The 13233-nt window shown below is 53.2% G+C and overlaps 1 protein-coding gene across 4 annotated transcripts in view; it reads right to left on the bottom strand.

Annotated features, from left to right (window-relative positions):
- Nucleotides 1-13233, bottom strand: part of LOC144951490 (cyclic AMP-dependent transcription factor ATF-7-like) — a 102326-nt gene that overhangs the window by 57957 nt on the left and 31136 nt on the right. For 3 of the 4 annotated variants that reach the window (XM_078881804.1, XM_078881806.1, XM_078881807.1), the window contains exon 2: nucleotides 8022-8125. The exons of the other annotated variant lie outside the window; for it this stretch is intronic. The gene's annotated coding sequence lies outside the window, so the exon portion shown is untranslated. The remainder of the gene's footprint in view (nucleotides 1-8021; nucleotides 8126-13233) is intronic. 4 annotated transcript variants of the gene reach the window in all.

Here is a 13233-nt window from a genome sequence, read left to right as displayed (position 1 = left end):
AAATTCATAGCGGCAGCCGAAAACCGTCTTTAAACGCGTGACGACGTTTCGAAACGTGGAGGGGAAAAACCGGAGGACCCGGGGAAATAAAATCCACGCGGCCACCACGGGGAGAATATCCAAACTCCAAACTTGAAGGCGTCACAGGGGTTGGGATCGAACCCACGCCCTCCTATACACCGGGCGAGGTAGTTAACATCTCAAAACCGCCGCACCTCTGTTGGGTAACATACGCACGTATGCGCATACGTACACAAGGAACGTGCGCCAGCCACTAACACACACAGTGAGGTGCATACAACAACAAAGACAAATGTCCCCTGTATAGCCTCAGCAGAGGCTAAGCAGGCTTGAGCCTGGAAAGTGCTTAAATCGGTGATCCAGCATGTTCATAACAGGTGTTATAGGCTTCCATGGGGCAAAAATCCAGTTGTTTCTGCATTGTCCACACCCCCAACCACCATCGACACGCGTGCCGACCAGCGTGGTGAAGTACGGTCAAACGACCCTCACGGGGCCTGCAAGGCGTGGTGGTGGAGTGTTCTCATCCAGCAGTGGAATGATTAAAAAAAGTGGCTGTGCGCGTGACGACTCAACCGGCGACTCCTACGTCAGGGTCTCCTCCTCCTCCTCCCGGGCAAAGCCTCACCGTAAGCGTGGAGTGAAACGCTCGCGGGCAACACAAACTCTTCCATCGCTGCTGCTGCTGCTGCTGCAACTTTATTGATTCCCCTCCAACCAACACCACAAAAAAGACAAAGATCCCCCGTGTAGCCTCTAACAGACTGTTGGGGCAAGTGCCGTTAGCGAGCACCTATGAAGGCCGGCACGCCGCATAAGGGGGTGGGTGGCCAGCACCTAGTGGCGATGTTTACGCACCGCACCGGTACTCATTTGAGGCTGAGTCGACCTAGGGGAGGCCCAGGACCGGTTCAGATAATCGTCACTGGTGTTGGCCGTGAGCGGGAATCGAACTCGGGTTGCCGGGTTTGTAGCGCAGCGCTACTACACCACCGCAGGTAAGAACACGATCACTCGCTCACCCACCCACTCACCACACACTGAAGGACACAACACAATCACTCTCACTCACTCATCTACCCACCCACTAACGACCCTGAAGGTCACAACAACTCAATCACTCACCCACCCGCTCGCTCACTCATCCACCCACTCACCCACTCACTCACCCACCCACCCGCTTACTCACTCACTCATCCACCCACTCACCCACTCACCCACTCACTCACCTACCCACCCACTCACCACACTTAAGGGCACAACAACTTGCTCGCTCACCCACCCGCCCGCCCGTTCGCCCGCCCACCCGCTCGCCCACCCGCTCACTCACTCATCCACCCACTCACCTACCCACCCACTCACCACACTTAAGGGCACAACAACTCGCTCGCCCACCCACCCACCCGCTCACTCGCTCACCCACTCACTCACTCAACCACTCAATCACGCACCCACTCACTCACTCACTAAACAAATCACCCACTCACCCACTCACCTACCTACCCACCCACTCGCTGACCAGACTGCAAGTCCCAGCACTTTGCATTCTGCTCTATCCCTCGCACAGCTCCGCTTTGGACTTCCCTCCCATCGTCTCTTTCCACCCACCTCCCCCCCAAGTGCTCACATAACTATAATAATAACCACCTCGCTCGATTCTAGAAACCTGTCAACTCCCATCAATTACACACCTTTAATCGTGTCGCTTGCTGCTGGCTGGGCCCGCTTCGCGCTTTTGTGGCCGTGCACAGCAACCGTGATATAAAAAAACTAATTGAAATATTAAACACGGCGCTCAACAGCTGTGCACTTATCATCACTCACTCACAAACGCTGGCACACACCAACACAGCCGCGTATTAATACACACAACAACTTTACCCGCACTCCACCACAACCACCACCACCACTCCCACCCACCCGCCCAAACTCCCTTTCAAACATTTCCGACAAAGTTTTAAAATACAGCGGGGAGTTTGTGGGGGGGGGGGTGGTCTCTAAGCAGTTTATTATTAAAAGTGATCATCATTATTAGCGTGACTGTTATCGCCCATTTACCAAACCGCCGAGTTCTTTTTCTGCCGCTACATTCTTAGTAGGGCCGTTGCCCGACGCATCACATCCTGTGAGTCAGTAGCCATCCCACCGTGCGTCACCATAAGATTACGGTGGTACAGTGTGACTCGCGGTGCTCAGATCTCTATTTCTCTGTCTGCGAGTGGACCCCCCTTCTGCCTGCCTCTCTCTCTCTACCCCTCTCTGTCTCACTCTCACCCCGCTCTCTGTTAGTCTCCCAGTGGGCCCTCTCTCCCTGCCTCTCTCTCTCTCTCCCCCGCTCTCTTGGTCTCCGTGTTGTGCGCGGTGCTTTTAGCGCCACAGCGCGTGGATTTGTAGCGTTTATTTTCATTTTCTTGGTTCTTTTGGTAAAGTCACGTAGAAGGGAAATAATAAAATAATGAATTTCATAATTACATAATTTGTATTATTTTATTATTTCCCTTCCATGTGACTTTACCGAAAGAACCAAGAAGATGAATCCCTGCAGTCACGAAAGCTTTAAATCGAAATTTATTTTCATTTGTGTTGCTGGCGACTTTGTGTATTTCATATCGAAATCGCCTCTATTGCTTTTGCTGCTGGCGGCAATAAAAGTTGTTTAAAAGTCAAAAAGTCTGTCTCCCTGCCTCTCCCTCACTCTCTCTCCCCCCTCTCTCTGCCTGCCTCTCTACCCCTCTCTCTCACTCCCCCCCCCTCTCTGTGTATCCGAGTGACCACCCCCCTCTCTCTCTGTCTCAGAGTGGGCCATCTCTCCATCTCCCCCCCCCTCTCTCCCCACCTCCCCCCCCCTCTCTCTCGCACAAATACATAATGCTGGCGAGCGCAAGCGAGAAGGACTAAAATTACACGTGCCGCAACTTCCTCGCCACGGGTGGAGTTTCTGGAGGGGTTGGGAGTTGTGGTGGGGAAGGAGGGGGGAGGGGCTCATGCAGGCTGCCTGGCCGAGTGGTTCATGGGCTGGCTGGAGGTTTGAGTGGCCGACGGGCTGGCTGGCCGAGTGGTTGATAGGCAGGCTGGCTGGCTGTCTGGCATGCTGGCTGGCGGAGTGGTTGACAGGCAGGCTGTCTGGCATGCTGGCTGGCCGAGTGGTTGATAGGCAGGCTGGCTGGCTGGCATGCTGGCTGCTTATCTGGCTTGATGGCTGTCTGTGTGCCTTACGGGCTGGTTGGCTGAGTGGTTGACAGGCTGGCTGTCTGGCATGCTGGCTGCCTGAGTGGTTGACAGGCTGGCTGTCTGGTATGCTGGCTGGCTGAGTGGTTGACAGGCAGGCTGTCTGGCATGCTGGCTGGCCGAGTGGTTGATAGGCAGGCTGGCTGGCTGGCTGGCATGCTGGCTGCTTATCTGGCTTGATGGCTGTCTGTGTGCCTTACGGGCTGGTTAGCTGAGTGGTTGACAGGCTGGCTGTCTGGCATGCTGGCTGCCTGAGTGGTTGACAGGCTGGCTGTCTGGTATGCTGGCTGGCTGAGTGGTTGACAGGCAGGTTGGCTGGCTGTCTGGCATGCTGGCTGGCTGAGTGGTTGACAGACAGGCAGGCAGGCTGTCTGGCATGCTGGCTGGTTATCCGGCTTGATGGCTGATGTGCTGGCTGGCTGCCTGAGTGGCTGATTGCCAGTCAGCCTGCCTGTCTGGCTTCACAGAGTGGCTGGCTGGCGGTCGGCCTAGATTCCACATTGGCTCAGCAGCTGCCTTAGCTAGATGGTGGCTGGCCAAGCGGTTTATGGGCAGACTGGCTGATCGGACGGTAGAGGCTGGCTGACGTGCTGGCTGGCTGAGTCACGTGACATTCTATAGCTTCACTCCGCTACGGTCAACACCACGGGAGCGTCTAAAGATACGCACCGCAACAGTCTTTGAATTCGCAACTATCGATCGTTCACTTCAAGCCACCGAGCGATTCCGACCGACTTCTCGACCCCCCCCCCCCCCCCGGTCACACACGCGCACGACGACTACAGATTCTGCGGATTAACTCAACAATACAGCGCATACCCAAGGTAGCACCCCTCTGGGACAGGAATCTGTCGACTAAGCGAGGCTTTCCCGGGTAAATACAGAGGCTCTCCCCCCCCCATCGCCACCCGTACTAAACTATCTTCACGCATTAGCGGTGGACTGCCAGAGACTCGTATTTATGAGAACGCAAAGCAGTCGCGTTGGTGTCGGGGCACTCCCGAAATTGAGCCGAGATTTTTAACGGGCGGGCGACGAGTGAACCGCGGCGATGGGGAGCGCACATCACACACATACGTCACGCACACACACACACACGTTACACACATCACGCACACACACACACGTCACACACACACATGCACTCACACGTCACGCACACACACGTCACACACACGTCACACACGTCACACACTTCACACACACATCACACACACACACGTCACACACGTCACACACATCACGCACATCACACACACACACACTCACACACATCACACACACACACACGTCACGCACATCACACAAATCACACACATCACACACGTCACAGGCATCACACGCACGCATCACACACACACGTCACACACACACACGTCACACACGTCACACACATCACGCACGTCACACACACATGTCACACACACACGTCACACACATCACACACACACATCACACACATCACACACGTCACACACATCACGCACATCACACACATCACGCACGTCACACACACACATCACACACATCACACACATCACACACGTCACGCACGTCACACACATCACACACACGTCACGCACATCACACACACACATCACACACGTCACATCACACACACATCACACACATCACCCACACACCTGTCACACACACACACACGTCACACGCATCACACACGTCACACACACGTCACACGCGTCACACACACATCACGCACGAGCACCGGTTGGTCAATCCACTGCTGGGCGAGCGCGGTCCCTGCCACAAGCGTTGTCTACGAGTAGTTCTCTGCGATAAATGTCCACGCGATAAGCCACTTCATTGGGATATCATTAGTGGCCGGGTCGCTTCTGGCAAAGAACCGGACCAGATTCATGGGCCTTACCTGCTAAAATAACAACAATAGTTTAATATTTCGATTTAAAGCTTTCGTGACTGCAGGGATTCATCTTCTTCATTCTTTCGGTAAAGTCACGTAGAAGGGAAGTGATAAAAGAATATTTTTTTAAAATATTATAGTATATTATTATATTATTTTATTATATTATTTTATGTTTTCTTTTTATTATGTTATTATTTCCATTCTACGTAACTTTACCGAAAGAACCAAGAAGAATAGTTTAATAGTTTTAATTCGAGTGCAACACAACAATGGATCTAGGCCGCATTGCCCTCTGCTGTAGCCACCGCAGCCTATAACACCTGTTACGTTCATGGCGGTGGTCACCCATCGAAGCGCTACTCAAGTTCACGTGTTGTTTTCCCTGCTCAGCTTCTGCAATTTCGTTGCGTGCATTCCGGCAAATTCGGCCGCGGGCAATGGCGAGCGAAAGGCCGCATGAGCTACCCGGGGGAGACTCGGCACACCACGTCCAGTATCCCCCTTTCCCACGAGCGTGGCGATCAGCCGCTTGCCGGTTCCAGACGACCCGGCAAAACCAGGAATGTATTCGCGCTCCAGCACGGTGAGGAGGCCTTCATCCAGCAGTGGATTGACAAAGGGCCGCATGCAAAGCATTAATTTCACTGGTCAACAAAAAAACACATTTTTTTCTGGCCTGGACTTTTGCAGCTGTTCTAGACTAATTTCAGGGTGCTGATTCCATATCTGATTTCAGATTTGCTCTATCACATCTCAAAAAACATAACTCTGAAAGACATAACTCTGAAGGACAGTGCATACATTATCAGAGTTATGTTTTTTGTTTGCATTATGACTGCAGGTATTGTGGTCTATGCAAACATGACTCCTTGTAAAAAACGTGTCAGTTTTGTTGCCAGATAGAAGGGTAAAAAAACAATTATCATGTGGGGTTGTTTGCTCCGCGTGTACACGCCGCATCGCCGCGTTCACCGAGAGGCGTTTCGACGCGTACAGGAACTCGTGACTAATGCCATCTGTTGCAGGCCGAACCTGCCAAAAATAAGGGTGAAAAAACAAAAACCGAGTTGCAGGCAACCAACGTTTGAGAAACAGCAATTGGGACTTTTCGTCGGCCGAAGAGGATTTCAGCCCGATGCGTTTTATTAATATACTTATTCATTTATATATTTATTTCAAGGGGAAATGCGATATTGCCAAAAGCAGCTGCCGGGAGAGGGAGGGGAGAGGTTGGCGGGGCGATCGACAATGACAAGAATAATAATAGTAGCGTCGACGGAGGAGGGCGCCATCGACGCCAAATATAACAGTGGGGAGGGCGGGGGGCGGTGAAGTACGCCGTGACCGGGATGGCAACTCCGGAGCGGCGCTCATCCTCAGCGACCCGCGCGGGGGGGGGGGGGACGACCGCCCGACTGGACGGGCAGCGGGGGGGGGGGGCACTGTGCACACGTGCCGGTCTCACGTTGGCTGTGCCGCACGACTGGCGGTTGTTGTTGTGGTGGCGTTGATGATGTTGTTGTTGTCGATGATGATGTTGTTGTTGTTGTCGACAATGATGATGTTGTTGTCGACGATGATGATGATGTTGTTGTGGTGGCGTTGATGATGTTGTTGTTGTTGTCGATGATGATGATGTTGTTGTTGTTGTCGATGATGATGTTGTTGTTGTTGTCGATGATGATGTTGCTGTTGTCAACGATGATGATGTTGTTGTCGACGATGATGATGTTGTTGTCGACGATGATGATGATGATGTTGTTGTGGTGGCGTTGATGATGATGGCGGTGGTGGTTGTGCTGGCGGTGGTCATAATGATTTTACTGGTGTGGATGATTATAGTGGTGGTCTTGATGATGGTGGTGACGATTACTGTCATGGTTTTGATGATGATTATAGTGGTGGTATTGATAATGATGATGGTAGTAGTGGTACTGATGATGACGATGATAGTTGGGGTAATGATGATAATAGAAGCAGTATGGATGATGACGATAATAGTGGGGGTATTGATGACGATGATAGTGGTATTATTGATTATGATAGAAGCAATATAGATGATGACGATGATATTGGTAGTATTGATGATGATGATGATGATTGTGGTATTTAATGATGATGCTAGTTGTGGTATGGATGATGACGATGCTATTGGTAGTATTGATGATGATGGTGGTATTTAATGATGATGCTAGTTGTGGTATGGATGATGACGATGATCGTCGTGGTATTGATGATCATGGCGATGATCGTGGGGCTATTGGTGAAGATGACGACAACAGTAGCGGAGATGATAGACGTGGAATTGATAATGATCATATTGATTATGAAGATGAGTGTGGATGTATTGATCATTATTGTGGTGGTATCGATGACGACGACGATGATGATGATGATGAAATCACTTCCGCGGAATATGAACTTCTAATCTCTCAATCAAAGGTCCCCACCTGAAATCAACTCAACTTTAAAATCCCCTTTCCCATCCCGATGACGTCCGTGTACGTCGTCTGCACGGAACCAAAAGAAAAAAAACATCTTTACCGAGGCTGTCACAGCTGGGCGCCGGCTATCGCTAGGGGCAACTGCGGTCGTGTGGCCACAGTTCTCCGCGGTGATCAACGTCGTCTTTAAAAACAGCGTTACCGAGGCTGCCACAGCTGGGCGCCGGCTATCGCTAGGGGCAACGGCGGTCGTGTGGCCACAGTTTCCGCGGTGAACAACGTCGTCTTTAAAAACAGCGGCGCTGCGACTACGCCGCTCTGAAAATGAGCCGATTGCATCGTTCCGAGATTCGGCGAGTGAACGAGAACAACCCAAACCACCCCCCAACCACCCCAGCAGCAACTTGGCACGCACGTCACGCAGCGGGAAAGGGTGAACTCACGCCGCGAGCAGCACACGACACAGACGAGTCGTTCGTGCGTCTCCCCCGTGCCGCTGACAGCGATCACCGCCGACCATGAGGTATTAATTCCGGGCCGAGACAACCTAGGCAGAGGGGAGGGAGGGAGGGGAGGGCCCCACACCGTGATCAGATACCGAATGCCAACGGGGTTTTACTTGTCAGTAGAGGTCGCAAACGGGTTTTGATTCCTTACCCGTACCCGTACCCGGCCGCACCAAGGTCGCAAATGGGTACCCGTACCCGGCTGGGTACGGGTACCCATTCCCTACTCGTACCCTACCCGAAATGTGTGACAAACGGTGACTCACCAGTGACTCACGGCCTACCCGTACCCGTACCCGGCCGCACCAGGTTCGCAAACGGGTAGCCGGGTATCGGGTAGGGTACGGGTATCGGGTATCCGATTGCGACCTCTGCTTGTCAGGAACCGACCCCATGCGGCACACGCTGGGGGTGGGGGGGGGGGTCGTGGTGGGCGTCCTGGCCATTACGCCGACACAATAGTCGTGTCATCGTGTTTCCACAATGCGAAATGAGTACGTACACGTGTGTGCGTGTGCGCGTCTGTGTGTGTGTGTATATATTCAGAATGCTGATGCTGCCGTGTTGCAATGTTAGCGGTTGGCACACTGGTTCAATTCCCAGGCAATGGCGAGTGATATCACTTCTTTTTCTCACCGCCCTTCACCCAACGGTACTGACCAGCTCGGTCAAGTCTGACACTACATCTGGGATGGGCCTTCGTCCCGCAGTGCAGGGATACTGCCATGACGTCACGGTCGGCAACACCACACCAGGTACTCATTTAAGGCCGAGTCAACCTAGGGGGAAGGCCCAAGATCAGCTAGGGAAATCGCCGCTGTTGTCGGTGGCCGCGAGCGGGAATCGAACTCGGGTCACCCGGGTTCGCAGTGCGAGCTCGCTCAACCGCTACGCACCACACCAGGTACTCATTTAAGGCCGAGTCAACCTAGGGGGAAGGCCCAGGCTCAGTTCGGAAAACCGCCGCTGTTGTCGGTGGCCGCGTGCGGAAATCCAACTCGGGTCACCAGAGTTCGTAGCGCGAGCTCGCTCAACCGCTACGCCACCGTTCCGCGTCACACAAACACGCGCGCACGCACGCACGCACGCGTACACCGAGTACACTATTTACAGCAGACTGTTTTAATAAAGCTGCTCGTACTTTGAACCAGACATTCTTTCCCCTCCCGTTTCCACCCAGCCAGCTTTAACCTCTCGACAGGGTGAAGCAAAGTCAGCTGGGAAAACGCCGCGTGAGCGACAAGTCCACTACCTCGCCGGGTATACAGGAGGTCGTGGGTTCCATGATCCAGACCTTGACGTCACGCTAGGAGATGTCAACTACCTCGCCTGGTTTACAGGAGGTCGTGGGTTCCATGATCCAGACCTTGACGTCACGCTAGGAGATGTCAACTACCTCGCCCGGTATACAGGAGGTCGTGGGTTCCATGATCCAGACCTTGACGTCACGCTAGGAGATGTCAACTACCTCGGCTGGTATACAGGAGGTCGTGGGATCCATGATCCAGACCTTGACCTCACGGTGGTTAGGAGATGTCAACTATCTCGCCCGGTATACAGGAGGTCGTGGGATCCATGATCCCGACCTTGACCTCACGGTGACCAGATGTCAACTACCTCGCCCGGTATACAGGAGGTCGTGGGTTCGATCCCGAACCCTGAGAGAGCAGTGGATTATACGACGCATTCTTTCCACTGTTCTGTATATCAAAGCAAACGTAGTTTAGTTACACCGCAGCAGCATGCTATTAATTTTTATTTTATTTTACCAGGTAATGCCCACTGAGCTATGTAGCTCTTTTTCAGAAGCGACCTGGCCACAAATGATAGCCCAAACGAAGTGGCTTATCATGTGGAAATGTATAGCAGCCAAACGCTCTAAACCCACGTTGATTCTAATTGTGGAGGGGAAAATCGGAGCCGGAGAAAAATCCACGCGACCACGGGGAGAACATGCAAACTCCAAATACACAGCAGGCATCAGGGAACCCACGATCCCCTGCATAGCAGGCGAGGTAGTTAACATCTCGCCACCACGGTGCCCCATCCCTCCGCTGAAAGCCTCTGCGTGTCAAATAAATCCTGAAAAGAGCAAAACATAAACAACAAACGTCTGCTGTTTGAATGTTTATCACAGACACACACACACAACTGGCAACAGCTCCACTATGAAAAAGCAATGCCTTTTTGAGTGCCAGTGAAAAGCATAGCCATTGTTGGCAACTGTTTACACACAGACGCTGCTACATGACCTTCATACAAAAACTGGTCCAGAGCACAATTGACCTGCGCGCAAACCACATCCGATTTGCGCGGTTGGCTTCATACGGCGGCAAAGAAGTTGAGCGGACGCACACATACCACGCGCCCGGTGTCGTCACATCTCGCAAGCCAAGCGGGGTGTGTGCCCGCAGAGTGACTGTAAAGACACGGTGGTGATATAGGCTCACAACAATCGGCAGCAGCGGGAGAGAAGGGAAGAGATTTGGCTCGGTCTCTAACGAGTACCCGGTGCGGTTTGTGGCCTTCATAGGTGCAACTCGCTAAACAGCACTTGCCCCAACAGTCTGTTAAGGCTATATGGGGGGCGGGAGGGGTCTGTCTTTGGGGAGAGATTCAGGGTGGGGGTGGACACACACGGAAGTCGTGTGAGATTTAGGGGAGGCTTGCGCTGATTTAGGTAGATGTTGTTGAAGTTCGAGATGCGTTCCCGAAGTTCGGAAAAAAATCCCAACAATTGGGATAAGATATAAATCTCGGCCGATAGGGAATCAATTTTTTTTTTGCTAATTACCGTTCGATTCGAATTGTGACGTCACAGGAAATGACGTCACTCCGTAGCCCTCCCGTGCAACCGCTTTTCTCTGGCAAAAAAAGCGGCATTCGCGTGGCACCGGGCGAAGTTACGCGTGGAAATCATTACACCCAAAGCCGACGAACGGGGGGGAAAAATACAAAAACGCAAATTGTCCTGAATCATATCCGAACACACGAAATACAAACATCTTAAATTGATTAAAAACGACCACTACAATTTACCCAGCCCGTGAGCTAACAGCCCCCACCCCCCTCCCAGAGGCATTGCGTACACGTCGGAGAAGGCAAAGGTGCAGCCCTGCAATTGCGCGCTCGCATCACGACTGTGACGAAAGAGCCTTCACTTAATAGGGAGCCTATCAAGACAGCCCCCATCCAGAGGTTATTTGGCCTGATCTTCCACGCTGCCCGCTACATCTGGTGTGGTGGGGGGGTGTAGCAGGGGGGAGGCGGCAGGGGGGGTCAGGCGCGCACGTTGTAGCACTCTGCTAAACCACGTTGTCGTGTGGCTTGCGGTCACACGAGACTTGTCAAATATCATCCCCACGCCCGCCTGCCCGCACGGCAGGCACATCAGCAGTGTAGCAACGCGGCGGGATCCAGACTTCAAACTGGCTTGGCCGTTGTCGTAAGAGGGGGGGGGAAGAGAGACGCAAAAGGAATGAATTTCGATTTAAAGCTTTCGTGACTGCAGGGATTCATCTTCTTGGTTCTTTCGGTAAAGTCACGTAGAAGGAAAATAAAAAAATATTATTTATTATTTTTATAATTTTATTATTTTCCTTCTACGTGACTTTACTGAAAGAACCAAGAAGGCAAAAGGAATGATTTTTTTAAATAAAATAAACCCAACCACACACAGACAAAGTTCCCCCATGTAGCCTTCAGACTGCTGCGAGCGAGCACCTATGAAGGCCGGAACGGCACACGAGGGGGTGGGTGGCCAGCATCACGCCCGACCGCCTTTGTCTCCCCAGTGGCGATGTTTACACACCGCACCAGCTACTCATTTCAGGCTGAGTCGACCTAGGGGAGGCCTAGGACCGGTTCAGAGATAATCGTCACCGGGGTGTTGGCCATGAGCGGGAATCGAACCCGGGTCGCCAGGTTCATAGCGCAGCGTAGCGCTAACCGCTACACTACCGCTCCCCACTACACACACACAGGCGCACAGAACAACCGCCATTCGCCACTAAGTGACGGTGACGTCACCACGACGCTTGTGCCAGGCTATGTGCACCTTGAGGCCACGTGAAGTGTCGAACGCCCGCTGGCAGGAGGTCACGGGGCAGACCAGTTGCCACGGGTCAGGCGCACACACACACGTGCACACGCACACACATACGTGTACACACACACACACACGTGTACACACACACACGCAGGCACACACACACACACGCAGGCGCAACCCACGAGTCAGGTCAAAGGTATGCGCAGTGCATCTGCTGCGAAAATTGTGCAGGCGGCGATGACGTAATGTTTGCACGAGTAACTCTGTCGTGGCTTTACACGGCGCGTTGCTGCCCGGCCAGCCGGCCCCACCACCTCTCCCAGCCCTCCCCCACACCCCACACCTGACCCACCCACCACCACCACCGCTGCTGCTTCAGCCTGGAGATCCCGTTAAGGAAGCCAACGAGAGACGGTGGGGGGAGGTGGGTGGGAGCGGTGCGGTGAAAACTCATTACGGGAATATCGCGGCGAAACTTAATTAAGCTGCCGGGAAACCGAAGTGAACTTGGAATCGCTCTGGGATTTCAATTGTACCCCCCCCGCCCAGCCCGCCCAGCCCGCCCAGCCCACGAGACCCAGGCCCCCCACCGCTCTCCCAGACTCGGCGTGGTGGTGGTGGTGGCGGCGGCCACGGGAACTGAACGACGCGAGTTCAATTCCCGCTCGTGGCCAATACCGGTGACGATCATCCGAATCGGTCACGGGCACGTGAACTTTGACCAGTGGGGTACCGGCCACCCACCCCCTCGTGTGCTGCACGTATGCCGAACTTCTTTCACACCGCACGTAGCCAAACGCGCTAATCGGAGGATGCCGTACAGGCCTTAGTAGGGTGCTAGCCCACGGAACTTGCTCCGGGCAGCCTGTCAAGAGGCTTCACGGGTGATCTTTGCCTTTGGTGCAGGAGGGTGGAGGTGCATCTGCCAGGTTCGTGATGGTGGCAGTTGTGGTGGTAGTTGTGGACAGTGGTGGAGGGTGGTGGTGGTGATTGTAATCGTGGTGATAGTGGTGGCTGTAGAGGGTGGTGGTGGTAGTGATTGTAATCGTGGTGCTGGGAGGACTGTGGAAGAAGATGGTGGTGGTGATGGTGGTAACT

Source organism: Lampetra fluviatilis, chromosome 62, assembly GCF_964198595.1.
Source record: "Lampetra fluviatilis chromosome 62, kcLamFluv1.1, whole genome shotgun sequence".
In the NCBI taxonomy this organism is placed as follows: domain Eukaryota; kingdom Metazoa; phylum Chordata; class Hyperoartia; order Petromyzontiformes; family Petromyzontidae; genus Lampetra; species Lampetra fluviatilis.
This window is presented reverse-complemented; position numbering and strand designations above follow the sequence as displayed.